Below are 3,045 nucleotides of genomic sequence, written 5' to 3' on the forward strand. Positions count from 1 at the left end.
CAGGAACAGGCTGACTTCTTAGAAGCTAATGCTGCTGGTAACTTTATATTGAAGCCAATGTGTATTTGCCATTCTGAAAATCCTAGGGCCCTTAAGAATTATGCTAAATCTACTCTGCCTGTACTCTATAAATGGGACAAAGCCTGGAAGACAGCACATCTGTTTACCACATGATTTACTGAATATTTTAAGCCCACCATTGAGATCTACTGCGCAAAAAGACTCCTTTCAAAATATTGCTGCTAATTAACAATCATCTCGTATCCCAAGAGCTCTGACGGAGATGTACAAGGAGATACATGCTGTTTTCATACGTGCTAACACAAAGTCCATTCTATAGCCCATAGACTATGGAGCAATTTTAACTTTCAAGTCTCATGATATAAGAAATGCATGTGGTAAGGCTATTGCTGCCGTAAATAGTGATTTCTCTGATGGATCTGTGCAAAGTAAATTGACAACTTTCTGGAAAGGATTCACTACTCTAGATATCATTAAGAACATCCATGATTCATGGGAGAAGGGCAAAATATCATTTACTGGAGTTTAGAAGTTGTTTCCAATCCCCAAAGATGACTTTTAAGGGTTCAAGACTTCAATGGAGGAAGTAACTGCAGATGTGGTAGAAATTACAAGATAACTAGAATTAGGCCGGGTGTGATAGCTCAAGCCTATAATCCCAGCACTTTGGGAGGCTAAAACGGGCAGATCGCTTGAGGCCAGGAGTTTGAGACCAGCCTGGAGTGAAACCCTGTCTCTACAAAAAATGCAAAGAATTAGCCAGGATTGGTGGTGTATTCCTGGAGTCCCAGCTACTTGAGAGGCTAAAGTGGGAGGATCACTTAAGCCCAAGAGGTAGAGGCTGCAGTGAGCTGTGATGGTGCCACTGTACTCCAGCCTGGGGGCAGAGCAAGACCCTATCTCAAAAAGAAAAAAGAAAGGCCAGACGTGGTGGCTCATGCCTGTAACTCCAGCACTTTGGGAAGCCAAGGCGGGAGGATCGTTTGAGCTCAGAAGTTCAAGACCAGCCTGGGCGACATGGCAAAATCTTGTCTCTACTAAAAATACAAAAGTTAGCCAGGTGTAGTGGCATGTGCCTGTAGTCTTAAGTCTTGAGAGGCTGAGGTGGGAGAATCACTTGAGCCCAGAAGGCGGAGGTTGCACTGAGCCAAGATCGTGCCACTCACTCCAGCCTGGGCAACAGAGCGAGACTCTGTCTTAGTTAAAAAAACAAGAAAGAAAACTAGAACTAGAAGTGAAGCATGGACAGGCCTGGTGGCTCACGCTTGTAGTCCCAGCACTTTGGGAGGCCGAGGTGGGCGGATCACTTTGCAGCCAGGAGTTTGAGACCAACCTGGTCAACAGGGCAAAACCCTATCTCTACTAAAACTATAAAAATTAGCTAGGAATAGTGGTACATGCCTGTAATCCCAGCTACTTGGGAGGCTGAGGCACGAGAATCGCTTGAACCTGGGAGGTGGAGGGTTGGAGTGAGCCAAGATCGCACCACTACACTCCAGCCAGGGTGACAGAGCAATACTCTGTCTCAAAAAAAAAAAAAAAAAAAAAAAAGAAGTGGAGCATAAAGATGCGACTGAATTGCTGCAATCTCATGATGAAACTTTAGTAAAGAGTTACTTCTTACGATGAACAAAGAAAGTGGTTTCTTGAGATGAAATTTACTCTTGGTGAAGATGCTGTGAACACTGTTGAAATGATAAAGGATTTAGAATATTACATAAACTTAGTTGATAAAGCAGTGGCAGCGTTTGGGAGGATTGACTCTAATTTTGAAAGTTCTACTGCAGGTAAAAAGCTATCAAACAGCACCACATGCTACAGATTCCTACATAAAAGGAATCAATTAATGCAGCAAACTTTATTGTTTTATATTAATTGCTACAGCCACCCCAACCTTTAGCAACCACCACCCTGATCAGTCAGCAGTCATTAGCCTAGAGACAAGACCCTCCACCAGCAAAAAGGTGACTTGCTGAAGGCTCAGACAATCATCAGCATTTTTTAGCAATAAAATATTTTTAAGGCCGGGGGCGGTGGCTCACGCCTGTAATCCCAACACTTTGGGAGGCCGAGGTGGGCAGATCACCTGAGGTCAGGAGTTCCAGACCAGCCTGACCAATATGGAGAAACCCTGTCTCCACTAAAAATACAAAATTAGCTGGGCATGGTGGCGCACGCCTGTAATCGAGAGGCTGAGGTGGGAGAATCGCTTGAAGCCAGAAGGCGGAAGGCAGGGGTTGTGTCGAGCCGAGATCGCACGATTGCACTCCAGCCTGGGCAACAAGAGCAAAACTCCGTCTCAAAAAAAAAAAAAAATTAAGCTATGTACAATGTTTTATTAGACATAATATGATCACACAATTAGCAGACTATGATATAGTTATAACCATAACTTTTATATGCATTGGGAAACCAAAAAAATTGTATGACTTGCTTTAATGTGATATTCACGTTATTGAAACATTTACTTTATTGTAGTGGTCTGGAACTGAGCCCACAATATCTCCCAAGGCATGACTACTAAAAAATAAAAAAGGCAAATTTGACCTGTTAGTATCTAGGAAAGAATTATAAAGTATTCCTGGCTGGGCATGGTGGCTCACACCCATAATCCCAACACTTTGGGATGCCAAGGCAGGTGGATCACCTGATGTCAGGAGTTTGAGACCAGCCTGGCCAACATGGCAAAACCCCGCCTCTACTAAAAATACAAAAATTAGCCGGGCGTGGTGGCAGGGACCTGTAGTCCCAGCTACTTGGAAGGCTGAGGTAGGAGAATCTCTTGAACCCGGGAGGTGGAGAACTGCTTGAACCCAGGAGGTGGAGGTTGCAGTGAACCGAGATCGCACCGCTGCATTCCAGCCTGGGTGACAGAGCGAGACCCCGTCTTTAAAAAAAAAAAAAAGTCCTTCTTGAAACACTGGCCAAATGTGCTGCTGTAGACAAATAAGAATAATGAACGCCGGGCGTGGTGGCTCACACCTGTAATCCCAGCACTTTGGGAGGCCAAGGTGGGTGGATCAC

The sequence above is a fragment of the Mandrillus leucophaeus genome, unplaced genomic scaffold (assembly GCF_000951045.1).
Source record: "Mandrillus leucophaeus isolate KB7577 unplaced genomic scaffold, Mleu.le_1.0 Scaffold289, whole genome shotgun sequence".
Taxonomy (NCBI): domain Eukaryota; kingdom Metazoa; phylum Chordata; class Mammalia; order Primates; family Cercopithecidae; genus Mandrillus; species Mandrillus leucophaeus.